Source organism: Helicoverpa armigera, chromosome 27, assembly GCF_030705265.1.
Source record: "Helicoverpa armigera isolate CAAS_96S chromosome 27, ASM3070526v1, whole genome shotgun sequence".
Taxonomy (NCBI): Eukaryota; Metazoa; Arthropoda; class Insecta; order Lepidoptera; family Noctuidae; genus Helicoverpa; species Helicoverpa armigera.
The window spans coordinates 4877663-4892105 of NC_087146.1; the positions used below are offsets into that span (position 1 = coordinate 4877663).

General features: G+C 35.2%; 1 protein-coding gene and 1 long non-coding RNA gene across 4 annotated transcripts in view; one reads left to right on the forward strand and one right to left on the reverse strand.

Annotated features, from left to right (window-relative positions):
• LOC110384619 (steroidogenic acute regulatory protein-like) overlaps positions 1-14443 on the forward strand; it is a 35620-nt gene that overhangs the window by 12398 nt on the left and 8779 nt on the right. The window lies entirely within an intron of this gene.
• Positions 2913-3523, reverse strand: LOC135118885 (uncharacterized). Of its 2 annotated transcripts, none has more exons than XR_010277827.1 (2): positions 3456-3523; positions 2913-3166 (listed from the first exon to the last, which is right to left on the reverse strand). It is a non-coding gene; the product is annotated as an uncharacterized LOC135118885 (long non-coding RNA). The 2 variants fall into 2 exon arrangements; XR_010277828.1 differs by having other exon boundaries at positions 3460-3519.

Consider the following 14443-nt stretch of genomic DNA (forward strand, 5'->3'; position numbering starts at 1 on the left):
CTATAATTAAGCCTATATTATATTAACATTAAATATACGATACTATACTAAAAATCACAGTTAAAAATGTGTTGTTTTTTATATTTTGTTTCGTATATTTCTTGATTTTTTTTCTGTCGGAGGGCATTTATTTGTTTGTAAACATATTGCATACAAAGGCATTTTAAAAATCTTATAGGTATGTACTTGTGCAAAGTCATATTTTTTAATCCTTTTCACGAATAAATAATATGATTCAAAAGCAACATTTAGGCATATTTTAATCCGTGCAAAGTCCACGCAATGTTGTCTGTAAATCAGATGGATTTTAGCATAAATAATTAACATTTTAGGTACCTAGGTTTTTCCGCTTAGTAATGCATAATATTAAAATCATCAATATCATGCGTAGATATTAACTTAAGCCTAATACGTGCATTTTCATATCGTACAAAATCCAAATTAGACGAGAGATAAAAGTCTAAGCCTAGCAATCTATCAGTCATTTGATAAAATAATCTGTTGCAGTTTTTATCTGGTTTTATATGAAAGTACCTAACTACCTACTACACAAAAAAATCCAGACTAAAAGGAAACTTGCCAATTCTCACTTTTTGCGAACGTCTGGTAGGAACTAATTTGCTTCCATTTTTAATTTCTAGTCAATCGGATCAGCCGTTTTCCGGTAAAAGGGTTGAGTTTGTGTCAATTAACTTTGCATTTCTGAAGTTAGTTAATTCACTCTTTTGCATTTGTTCATAAAAATTCAAAATCTTTGCTCTTCAAAGGTGGTTATTATTGACTTCACAACAGTTAGGCTAGTTTCAAAAATACAAACCGTCAGTTGCACAAGCTCCTAATCTATTGCTATCACTTTTTACCTGGTTGACAAAGAAAGAGTCAGCAATAGATTTGAAGAAGCATTAACTTTAGGAGCTTTGTGCAACTGACGGAACGTCAATTGGCGCAAACTGTAACAAGCAAAATTCATATTTAAAGTATTAGTCCAAAGTTTTTATGAAGTTTTAATCTGTGCAAATTAGTTCGGCCACAATATGGTCTCTTACCTGTTATTCGTTTGGGTTTACTCCGGGTATACAAAAGGTGAGCGGGGTGAGGTAGCCTATTGAAAACCCAATTTTTCACCTCGCAATCACAAAGATATGTTCTGTGAGTCACTTTGGTATTTATTCCCGATTCCACTTACCTTGTAACACGCTCCTTGTTACGACTGTTGCCAGGCTTATCCTCTCAAAAGCTTCCTATCAAAAAACAATTTTGATTTTGAACAAACGATATTCGTTTTCAAATTATCGTCAAGCGCATTGAACTTAATTAACACGTGCTAAGATAATGTTATATCTTGACACATTAGGTTTTATTAATATCCTGTGCGTGAGATAGGCACGTGATCAATATTTAGGTACATTTTAGACTGAACGGTACTGTTTTTGCACTAAAAATCATGTCAGAAAGTATTTTTAGCCCACCTCCGAATGAAAGCTCTTAAATGAGATATTTTTTTTGGTCTAGTTCTATTGAATCTCCAAAAAAATCTTTCTAATATTATAAAGTTAAAGAGTCGCTAATCTTAAAAACTAAAGAACGGACTTATAAATATCTTTCTTTGTAAGATAGCTTACTTATTGAAAAATAAGCTGGCTATAAGCTACTTTTTATACAGGTGTCCGGAGTAATTACCACGGTACTCGAGTATCTACTGGAAGCCAGTAAATAATAGAGATATTTGTACGTACAACTCTGTTTGTCAGGCTGTTATTTTCGGTTTATAAACAAAACCGAAATAAAATAAAATTAATACATACATAGTTATGTTAATATATGTATGAGGTCGATAAAAAAACGATTCCGTACCTATCTCAATATTTTGATTCAAATCTTCAGCAGAATGTAAATAAAATAACGAGGAGGTACACCTGTTATGTACGAAAATATATTTATCTGCTAATTAATTATTTTGGAATTAAATCGGAATAAAATTATCATATTATACAAGCTGTTGATTTGCATCCGTGCCATAGTCAAGGAGGTTAAAATTAAATACGTAAACAATCGATTTGAATTACGGTAGGTGGGAAAAAGCTAATATGCGCTGCTTTTTTTGATGTTGTAATTTCATGGTATTTCAGAATTTAGCCCACGGTTAAACACAAATCATAACAGAATTCCCCCGCGGCCACAGTGTGTGCGTGGTGGCAGCTATGTGTGCGTAGACAGAGAAAACTAATGTCTACATGTGTGCGTGAGTGTCGATGTGTTAGTGTCTTATCTACAACATGAAAGCGCGAGCGCGCGAGCGAGCGAGACCGAGTGATACGCGATAGCAATCATTTTACCTAAAGTTTCGAAAATCACCTTCATTATTGTCATTAACTTCGTTTTACTTTACTTAGGTACTAATTTTTGAGCATAAATTTAACACAGATATCTTATTAACTACAGTAATAAGCAATACTAGTAAGCGAAAGAAAGTTCACTAACATGTTAACAGCTGATTGATAAAATGTTCGTTTTGCTTTATCTTTCAGCATAAAGTTTTCGCAGTGATTTAGTTTTTATTTTTGAATTAAATTGGTTAATAATTAGAAATTTTGCTTCCTTCTTAACGGTCTTAGGACCTTGGAACACGGAAATGACGTAATACTAGTGCGCTAAAGGAAAGTTCACTGACCTGTTAACAGCTGATTGATAACATTTTCGGGTTGCTTTAACATTCAGCGTAAAGATTTCGTAGTAATTTTGTTTTTACTTTTCGATTAAATTGGTGAAAGATGTGTTAGTTAAGTGTAGGCACGAGGTGATTCTTTCGGCTCGTAGGTATTATTGGCGTGGTTAAGAAATCAACTTATTTACACTAATAAAATTGATTAAGCTGACTACGTATTTACAAAATGTACAAATAAATAAATTACCTAGTTTAGTTACCCGGAGGTACTGTTCAAAGCTGTCACCTTCACACTCTTGGCACAATCGAGCACGACGAAGTAGCTGGTTGTCCTTCAGCTAACATAACACTATCACATTCGTTTTTAATGTGTCGAAAGCACTAAGTTAACGGTCCTAGCACATAAGTCTGTCACATGACCAGCATGACCCTCCGTGATGAGGGTTCCCGGTCGGTAAACATTTCCCGGAACATAGGTATGTACGGCTGTCATTGCACATCCTTGGCAGTCGTGTCGGGTAGTCAGAAGCCAGTAAGTCTGACACCAGTCTAACCAAGGGGTATCGGGTTGCCCGGGTAACTGGGTTGAGGAGGTCAGATAGGCAGTCGCTTCTTGTAAAGCACTGGTACTCAGCTGAATCCGGTTAGACTGGAAGCCGACCCCAGCATGATTGGGAAAAGGTTCGGAGGATGGATGGCTGTTAGTACACTGTTGTCACTGATGGCATACAGGCGGACCATCGCCACCAACTCGTGTTCGTGTAGTTTTCCGTCGTCTCGCACTTTGTACCTACACGTCGCGGAATTCAAAGCGCACGTACGCAGCAGCGGCGGCGACATCAAACACACTGCTTGCCGTCGGCGCTTGTTTGTTCCGGCTTCAAGGGCGCGCGGGGAGCGGCGAGGCGAGTGTGTGGGAGTACTCGCACTGTGATTGGGTGAATTTGGGTAGGCTGGATGATCTACGATTTTTATTGAACGATCGTTGCGTATGCTTTGTGCATGTATCGTTTGCGTTTGTGTGAGTGCGCAGCGCGGTAGTAAGGCTAGTAACACACGCGCCGAATTAAAGTACGGCTGGGTTACACTGACGGATATACGTAAATAAGAAAAAAACATGAAAAAATTACCTACCCATTTTTTCGTTGATTTGGGTCGAGAATCATTAGCATATTTATGTCCTTGACTGTGGCACGGATGCAAATCAACAGCTTGTATATAAATGAATTTTCTAGAACAATTAAAAAAAAGACATACATAAGCAAAAAGGTGCCTAATAATTTTTTTGTAACTAATGGTTCTAGACTCGTAATAATTTTATTATATTTTATATAGGTCACGGGAAAAACGTAAGTTCATTGACATTGCTCTACTACCTATATTTACATTTTACAAACAACTTTTAAGCTACATATATTTACAATCGATTTTAGAACATCCGACCCTTACCCAAACCCACACAAAAAAAACAAAACAACTCTATTCCAGTCCCATCAAAGCTGTTCCCTTTTTAACGCACGCGAGTGTACAGCAATTATTTTATAACGGGAACTATCGCGTGCCTTCGCAGTCGCGTACGAACCGCGTACAGAGAACGTCGCGTCATCGTCAAAAACTAGTGTAAAAAAAACACGTGAATTTTTAAACCTAAGTGCTGATTCCGAGTTTTGTACTACCGTAATTATAACTCTATTGGAATAAAAAGTCGTATGCTACGTCAAATGATTTAGATATTACATCTTCATTCATTTTGTCGGATAATACTTACTGTTAATTATTTTGCAAGTGAGCGTGTTTGTAATACGACGAAGTACCGATGACAGTCTTTATTAAATAAACTTTAATGATTAGTGCTGCGTTGATTAAGTTCCAAATCTAGTGTGAATTAAGAATAATAATAATTTGTTTACAATATAGGTACAAAGTGTGTACAGAATCCTCTTTTAGTTAAAAATACTGCAATTTTGCATAGCGTGACAATAAACACAATAAGTTAAGAAAATAATAAATTTAGTTGACTTTAAGGAACGTTTTCAACAAATTCAAAGAGAAAATAATTATAAATGTGTGTGTGTGTGTAAAAACACGTGAATTTTAAAATCTGTACATACATAATACTTAATCATACTTTAATCGTATTGATAATTAATTGACTAATCGCCGTTATCGGTACACTTGTGAAGTCAGTGCTGAACAAAAAATAGTCAAAATTAATAAAAAATAACTGTGCTAGTTTTTTTGGCCAAGAGTGTTTTTTTATGTCTGTTGTCGATTGCAAGTTATTTTTAGAGTGTGCTGAGTTTTTTTAGATATCTATAAATATACGGCGTGACTAAAATAGTGTGGTATAGAAAATGCTAGCCGTCTTACCACAAAAACTTTTAAACGTCAGTTTATGCCTTGTCTAAAAAAATGTCAAATTATGACGTTGACATATGGTTCATTTTGCAGCCAAAATTTTATTAGACAAGTGTAAAACAGGGTTTAAAGTTTTTGTAGTAAGGCCCTATATGTTTCAGTTTCACCCGCGTCCCGTGGGAACTACTGCCTTTACCGGGATAAAATATAGCCTATGTTACTCGGGAAGAGTGTAGGTTTCCAACAGTGAAATATTTTTTTTAATCGGTTCAGTAGTTTCGGAGCCTTTAGGTTACAAACAAAATAAATGAATATGTATGTGTAAAAGAAACTTTTTTACATCCGTATACTTAGTAATTTGATCGTTACTCAGCAAAAACAATAGCCTTGCTAGAGGTATTATAATACCTGTTTATACATAGATAATGTAGTTATAGGGTTTATAACTCTTAATAAAATGTACGTGAATAGGAAGAATTTTATCTATATTTTTTTGTGTTACCTATCTATTTGTTACAAACAGAGATAGAATAGAATACAGTCCTTCTTTTGAGGAAGTAAGTTAAAAAATATAAAATTTACGTTCTTTTTAGTTTGTTCCAAATGTAATTAAAATTTCTTCTATACTTCATCTTTATATCTTTATTAACTATCCTTACTTAATAATATTACACCTAATTGCGAAAATGATTGGTTTTTGATAATTTTATAACAAAACAATTTAAGAAAATTTCTTGAAGTTGTGTAGTAAACGAAAACGAATTGGTTTTTTATGCTTTCATATAAGCGACTAAACTTGTTTTGCTAATATAAAGGAATAGCTAAAGACTGTATATTTAATACGAACTCAGTTACCTAATTAACAATTTTACTACACAGAAAACTACTCAATGATTAATTTAATATGCATGCATATACTACGATAAATGAATGAGTGAAATAACAAAGAAAATTATATGCATGACTAAACTTCATTGTTTGTGATAAAACATATATTATTTAAATATTCTTGTTACGTCAAAACTTGACATAATTATGCTAACGTACAATAACAAGTTTGCAAACCTATTAAAGTTCATTATTAATTAGTGTAAAAATATATTCGCGGTCAAATTGAAAACCTCTTTTTTGGGAAGTCGGTTAAAAATATTAGCTGTTTCCATTGATGTACTTAGCGCACTACTGTTACAGCCTTTTTGTCGTCCCACTGCTGGGCTGCGGCCTCCTCCCACATGGAGAAGGATTGAGCGTTAATCACCACGCTTGCTAAATGCGGGTTGCTGATTTCAGCCTATATAGTCCAGGTTTCCTCAAGATGATTTCCTTAGAGCACTAGCCACCTGAACAAAACTGTATCTTACTCCTTTCTTCTGAGGTCAATTTTTATCCATACAGAATGTTTCCAAAATTAGTTCAACCGTTCAACTGTAAGATACCTTATGCGAAAGACTGTTACTTTACGCTGAAAATTAAAGTAATATTAGTTTCATCAAAAGCGATTTAGTAATTTAAAAATACGGTACGGTACGGTCAGCCTAAGGTACGGTGTTTATTTCGCATGAATAATATTAGTATAGTTTTACCTGCTTCACCCCAAGGGCCTACCTGTATGCAAATTACTTCACAATCTCAACAGGTCATTCACATATTTGTATAAACAAACCAGCCGTTTTCGCGCGGTTTCACCCGCGTCCCGTGGGAACTACTGCCCGTACCGGGATAAAATATAGCCTATGTTACTCGGGGAGAGTGTAGCTTTCCAACAGTGAAAGATTTTTTCAATTCGGTGCAGTAGTTTCGGAGCCTTTAGGTCTGACACCAGTCTAACCAAGGGGTATTGGGTTGCCCGGGTAACTGGGTTAAGGAGGTCAGATAGGCAGTCGCTTCTTGTAAAGCACTGGTACTCAGCTGAATCCGGTTAGACTGGAAGCCGACCCCAACATAGTTGGAAAAAGGCTCGGAGGATGATGATGATGAGTTATGGAGCCGTTAGGATATAAACAGCTTTATCATATTAGTATAGTCTATACAGCTAGTCTAGCTGTTGCCCGCAACTTCGTCTGCGTGGGCAATATATAATAGTCAAAATACTACTTATCCCGTAGGTGCATTCTTTCACGTGACAGTATAATTAGGATTAGCACTTAGCAGTCGCATAGATTCATTGATCAAGGTTGTGTTGTGGATGTGACCATTTATCTAAACAAAAGAAGTAAAGTTTGTGACGTTGTGAATATCTCTGGATCCAGTCAGCCAATTTGGAAAATTATAACGTATGGTGCGTAAATAATTTTCACAGGAAACAGTTATAATCTATGTCTATATGCTTTGAGTCTGACAAAGCTGTCATTTGTACATTTTCTGCAGCTGCTGCGACTAATCAGAAGCCAGAAAGTCTGTCAGTCTTACCATGGATATCGTCTTGTGTAGTTGACTGGATTGAAGGTAGCTAGATAGGTAGTCGCTCCAAGCAAAATATTGGTACTCAAACAGATTCGGTGACTGGAAGCCAACACCAACATAGTTGGGGAATAGCTGGATGGATGATAAAATGAGTCATCATCATCAGCAGGCGCATAGGGTAGGATAGTTTCACTACTGGGGAGAAACACTTGTATGACGGGGATTTTCTGTGCACTTACTCACTATGGTAAGGCTGACCCCACATTAGGCGTGCGCGATCCTCGGGCGTGTGAGTGGCGCGGGCGTCGCGAGCGCGCTGCGTGAACGTCGCGTTTTGCTGCCCTACGGCATGTGCACGCGAGCACGCGGCGCTCGAGTTGCGTTCTTACCCCTTCGCCCGCTATCCCCGCCGCCCGCTAAACGCCTTAGCAGTTAAACGTCAAGGAGAGCGGCACGTGCGCGCCGCGAGCGCGCTGCAAATGCCGCAGGGCAGCAAAACGCGACGCACGCGCGGCGCCCGCGCTACTCACACGCCCGAGTTCGTACTTGAAACCTGCAGTTTTGCCAAGATTTTCAAAATGTACGCTTGCAATTTGTCATTTCTTGGTGGAGCCAGCAAATCAAAAGAAACATAAGTGTTGTATACTGTGCGTCACTACCGCACACACCGGGAAAATTTCGCTCTTGCAGAAGACGTTTATATACCATATTTTGTGTCACACAGGACGACAGTATCCACCGAAACACTTTCAAAGATCTGATGAACGAACAAATCAGACCTGACTTGGTCACCTGGGGCCAATCAGAGCTCTATGAAGCGATCATATGCTTTGGCTCCTACTGTTATTGCGGTTTCTGAAAATTTATTCACCTCATTCAACGATGAATGTAATTCTGATGGTACTATTAAGAACACTTGCTTAGCGCAGAAGCTGACGTTGGCAGGTCGACTCTTTTGACTTCTCGAATAGGATACCATTGGTTTTTGTGCAATGCATGCTGGATTAGGATAGGATACAGGTGGATAGGATTTTCAACAGAAAACAATTCTGTCTTTGTGATTGAATGACATCAAACGTAGTTTTATATAAAAGGTGTTTTTTTAGACTTGGCTCGGGTCCTACTGAGACTGTTTGTAATCGTGACCAGTGTATTTGCGATCAGAAGTTGAAAGTAAGCATGTCTCTGGTATGCGACGCGCAATGTGTTGGTTTTCAGACGCATAAAGCATTTTACGTGTGTATGGTATTAAATCGAGAAAGCTCCCATTTCTTATCTGCACTTTGTATCTGGGCTTGTTCTTAAAGCTACAGAATCCTACATTACCTACCTACCTCACGCTTAGCAGCGCTTGCGAGAGACAGATCCTCATTTCTTCTAGGATTAAGTTTACATATTTTGCATCAGAAAAAATAATTAAGGTCTACTTAATACTACTCACTCAAAGTAATTTGTTTTAAGGCCACCACATTAGTGGAAGATAAGCTAAACTATGTTTATGAAAAAATCCTGATATGAACTCCATCTGTAACTTTAAATGATAATTAATTGTTATACTAAAGTCATCATTTTTGACATAATGTTCAAAAATTTATTTAGATGGCACCGTTTTAAATTTGGCTGAGAACTATTAATTTTCCTTTCATCAAGGTAATAATTATAATTGGATTCTGATGTGGCACGGCAAACTGACAAACACTATTGAAATGTCTATCGAAAAATTACACTACGTGTTAAAATATGGTGAATTACGGAAAATACACAACTCCATCTGTTGAAATAATAATCCTCTTTAAAGAATGTATGGTAATTAGTTGTCATTTACCACCTCGCTCCTTTGTCAAATTTTATATAATTTATTTAACACAGATTACCACAGATGGAGCTACTTTAACCTTGGCTAAACAAAATTTTCTTTTTTTTTTTTCTTCCGAAGTTACTTATGAAGGTGTGATTTTCTGTGTAAAGATTAATAGGCCGATCAACTAATATAAGTACAACATTCAGATGTGCAGTTTTGACAAACAGATTGCGTGTCGTAATATTTTACATCTTGAATTCACAAAATTAATCATATCTTTTGATAGAGTGAATCGATTTCGATGAAACAAAAACTAAGTAATACCCCAAGTTACGTAAAATTTTTGTATATAAGCATTGTCTGCGTTGAATTCGTAGATTTTACGTGAATCCCGAACGAACAAACAGATAAACAGATAAACAGACAAACAGACAAACAGACAAAAATGACAAAAATGATGGAAATGGGTTCTGTTAGTTATCCTTTAACATGCTGGCTATTTTTTTTGTCAATTTCTTCAATGTACAAAAATTACTTTTCTACAGATTTATTATACAGGGTTATTGGTAAATCACTAACAACCTTGCAGGACTGTATTACTAACGTCATAAACTACAATTTTTGTTCTATGACTTTTTATAAAACATAATACAATTGCCAAAAACAAACCTACAAGATTTCATTGGTCTATCTAACACATTTCAACTCTATTTTGCTATAGTGATAAGCACGCCTCTACCATTTCTTCACCAACAAAAGGCCCGATCGAGACCAGTCGAGCGATTAGTCGACCTTAGAGACCAAGATCTTTGTCTACCCTCCCGCGCACTATTCTCGTACCTAGTCATACTTTTGAATTGGTAACTCGCTACGCTACGATTTCCCGCCTTTTTACGAAAAGGCCAAATAAAAAAACAAAATATCGTCTTTTTCACGTACTGTGTGCCTCGGTGGACGATCACTATCCCTGATGGCATGCCGGAATTGCCCGTAATCTCGTAACCGCTGTGTGGCGGCTAGCATTGTTACTCAGCTAGGTGTAGGGATGTTTGGGAATCGTATGGCGTATTGGCGACAGGCTTCCGAAACATTGTCATCACACTTAGCCAGCGTTCGCACCATTTCCGTGTACTCGAAATTTGAATATCGATACGCCATATTGTAAAGATAATTAAATTCGCACCACCGAATTTCCCTACAAGGACACGTATGATGCGACGCGGGCGCATAAAAACGACTGACGGCCGCTCGTAAATAGGTCAAACGCTCCCCCCCCCTCCGCCCGAGCCCCGCTCCCTGCTCCCCTCCGCTGTCTTTTGTACTACTGTTTACTGTACTTCGCATAGACTTCGTAACTTTTAGAGCGTACACTTGAAATATTTTAATTTTTGTGTGAAAATTTTGATGAACTAAAATCTGAGAATTATTAAAAGTCATAGAACAAAAGTTTTAGTTTATGATATTAGTAATATGGTCCTGAGAGGTTGTTAGTATTTTACCTATAACCCTGTATGTATAGATGAATAATATTAGTATAGTTTTTTACCTGCTTTACCCCAAGGGCTTACCTGTATGCAAATTACAATGCTGTGTTCTTGTCTCGGCAGGTCAGTGACCATTTATATAAACAAAACAAAATACATATATGTATGTTTATATTTATATCTGTCTGTTTCTGTATGACCTAGTTTTGTATTTTAGTAGGCATTATCTGTTGAACTGCTGGCCTTAAAATGTAGTGTTTATCGTATAGGTACCTAATTTGAATACACTTGGGTGCAGAAAATTTGGGTTAGCGACGAAAAAAGTTATTAATTTCCGTATCAGCTAATAGATAGGTATTCCGGTTGAAATAACTAATATAAAAAAGATGTTAGTCTGTATGTAAACTAATCCCCGAAAATACAAACCCGATTTCGATTTTTTTTCTTAATGATAGAAGAATATTATTTTCTTTTCATAGTCAACGGTTTCACCTACTTTCTCAGGCAACCACTTTCAGCAGCCTAATAAAAAGTAGCCTACATTTATTAAAATAGGCTATATCACTGCCCGGTTTCATCATCATCCATTCAGCCGTTTACGCGTAAAGAAGTAACAAACATACACAATCACAAATCGCCTTCATACCGTATGATATAACTATCTAATATTAAAATAACTTATGTACACAACAGTACTAACCTAAGCCTACAGAGAGATAACACAACATACAAGCATATCACTTAGATTGTAGCCAAACAGTTATGAACAGTTTATCTTTGTGTTCCACGGAATAACATCGTTTGTAACCGTTTAGTGGTAAAATACAAGTGTTTTTACATTTAAATAATATTTTTTTTTTTTTTTTAAGTTAATTTACTTATAAAAAAAGTTTTTAAAAATTCGTGTGTTAAAAAACTAGAAATATATCATAATCCGGTATAATACATTCATGTGTAAAAAAAATAAAAAAAAAAGGTTTAAGAAATTGTTTTTATGATCAAACAAATAATACGTAGTGTTTTGTGTAAAGGGTAACTGGTAAGAGGTAGGAGATATCATTATAATTTTGGCAAATATAAGTATGTTAATCATGAATTAAACAATAGTTTGAAATACATAAAAAAAACTATTTAAGATGTTTTGTATATTTGTAATTTCATTAGTAACATGATTAGTTCAAATTTTCAATGTCACTAATATAAAAAATGTTGTTAATTACTTTTCTTAAAGAAGAAAATAATCAAGAAGGAAGAAGGGAAGTTTTGTATAGTTGGTTTGCTGGCTTTAAAATAGTCATAAAGCAACCAAAAAAACTTGTTTCCTTAGTAACATCAGATATCGTTAACTTCAATAACATGCATTTATAACTCAAAACCATTTTAAAACAGAGACGCTTTGACCACATTATCATCATAAACATATTTAATGAAATGCATAAAGCAGTAATTATTACCAAAAACTCATTACATAATAACGACTTCCTTTTGCAATAATATAGTTAAAATTAATTAATTTTATATCAATGCATGTCTTTGCTTAAATATAGTTAAAATAATTACTTAATTCTGTATGAATGCATGTCTTTTGCTAAATTATGGGTAAAAATAATTAATTTTATATCAATGAAAGTCTTTGCAAAAATATACATAGGTATAATTAATAAATGTTATATCAATGAAAGTCTTATACAATAAGTATTATGAATGATTCATCTTTAACTAATACACTAGTCTTTGTCTTGTCTTAACACAATAACTATTGGATTGTGTGTCAAAGGTCTTAAGCGACAGCCGCTGTGGTGGTTATGACCTTTTGAACTAATAAGTTATCTTAAAGTAGGTACTTATATTTTATTGATGTTTCGTAAAGAGGAACTGTTTGTTTCTTTAGAAAGGACTTAATACTGATTATACTGAGCTTCATAATAACCAGATGCACAGTTTTCATCAAATAAGTTTGCTTCTCCGAATTTTGCCGATTGGTGCATTTGCAAGTTTTATTCGTGATCGGCGCAGCATATTTTTTGCTTACTTACTCAATATTATTTATACAACATTATGTCTAGCCATATCGACTTTTACGCAATCCATCCATCGCTTCTTTGGTCGTTGAAAAGTTATCGTGAATAGCTTGACTTCTTCAAATAAGAAGGATCCACATCCCGCACTCGGATAAACACTCTACAGCTAACTAATACAGACTTTTTTATCGGATTCTTTCAAGGAAACAAACGAACAAACTCTTCTTTATTATAATATCAGTCATACATAGCACTAACTATTTGTGTATATTTTATGTGAAAGTAACAATCATAAGTGTAAACAGTAAGTTATCATTATCAGAATCTGTTGAATTTTACTAATCGAACATTAACCTTCCGCTATTGTGATAAGGTTGAATATCTATTGAAGACATTTGACAGATTGAGGTAGGTTGATGTACTGTTGTCTGTACATAGATAAAGAAAAAATAGAATCGTGTTATCTCTTCATAGTTTGACTTGAAAAGAATAAAGTCTTGTCTATCAAAATAGTTTTGCTGTAACTGTAAGAGGGTTATGAGAGTGAAGGAATAGAGAGTGCACCTGTGTCTGCGCAAATGCTTGTGCACTATAATATGTCCTGCGCAGTTGGCTAATCTCTTTACATGAGAACAGCTCTGTAGCCAATAATCGGCTAGGAGGACATCAATAGAGGTTCTTATGACTATATGTTAAACTTAATTAAGTATACGATATGAATTAGAATGAAAATTATTTTAAAAAACTTAAACCTAAACAATCAGAATACCTAATACAAAAAATAGGTACAACAAATCGTAGATTTAAAATTTAAATCTTAAATAGGAGCGAAAAAATACAATAGGTACGTTGAAAAATTATGGTCTCCCATCCGTCTAGTGGCCTTGCACCTTGATCAATATGACTAATCAAATCTTCACGTACACTTCCGGCCAAAAAACCGTATGCAGCTATTTATATGATTTATTAAATGTTGCTTATGACGCAATATTCAAATTCGACTCAGTTTTATCATTTTTTCGGCAACGTAAAAGACTTATCTGATTTTAATGCAAATTCTTGTCTAATAATATCTTATTTAAAAATTTAATTTTGCAATAAATAAATATATACGGAAATAATGTAATAAATTATTTAAATAATTTTTAAATAGGACCTAAGAATATTTTAGGTAGAAACACACTATTTTACTACGAAACGGTTCCGATTCTAAGGGCCCATTTTTCAATCATCGCTTAACTTCTATCCGAGGAATAAATATGGCGGTTTAAAAAGCTTCTTTTAAAAAGCTGTCAAAACGTCAAACATTCTTCAGATAAAAGTTAGGTTAGCGATTGAACAATCGGCCCTTTATCTAAAAAAATCTTCATTAAACAGTTCATCAGTGCATAAATAAAAAAAAACAAGTGACAGTTTGTAAAAAGAAAGAAACTTCAAAAAAATCCAAAATGGCCGCTTCACCGTCGACCGTACCTTCACTGCCGGAGCCAGAAATTGAGAAGCAATTACAAGAACTGGAGAAAGTTAAAGATCACGAGGAGTATGAGAGTAGATTGAACAAGATTGGCTTCTCTGTGGCCAATTGGATGAAACTCCTGTTCAATAGAACTGAGGAAGAGGAATTCCATGCTGAATGGTTGACTGTAAGTCTAAATATAGATTTAAAAGCTTTAGGTATCGATGTTATATCTCACGAAAGCGTATGAGCCAT